Source organism: Otolemur garnettii, unplaced genomic scaffold (assembly GCF_000181295.1).
Source record: "Otolemur garnettii isolate 467f Iridium unplaced genomic scaffold, OtoGar3 scaffold00043, whole genome shotgun sequence".
Lineage (NCBI taxonomy): Eukaryota > Metazoa > Chordata > Mammalia > Primates > Galagidae > Otolemur > Otolemur garnettii.
The window spans coordinates 6633438-6633762 of record NW_003852438.1 but is presented as its reverse complement, the minus strand read 5'-3'; positions in this window follow the sequence as shown (position 1 = coordinate 6633762).

The following is a 325-nucleotide window of genomic DNA, read 5'->3' as shown; positions in this document are numbered from 1 at the left end:
ACCTCCTCCAGCAGGAAGAGCTACAAGCACTGAAGTCCTGCTCCTGCCCCACCAGCCTCGGGCCCCTCCCAGGCTGCAGAGTCCCCTCCTCACATTGCTTGCCCTCTCCTGGCCTCTGGTCTCGCCTGCTCGGTGACTTCGAGCTGAGGATGGATGCTGAGTGCCCACATTTGTCCTCTCTGTCTACGCCTGGCCCCTTGAGATTCCCCTGCTCACCATCAAATCAGCCTCTGAGTTTACATCATGATAGATTTCACCATTGCAACTTGACTTAGTAAATTATTAATCTCTTGCCTCTGAAGTTCTATCTCTGAGGTTGAGCATT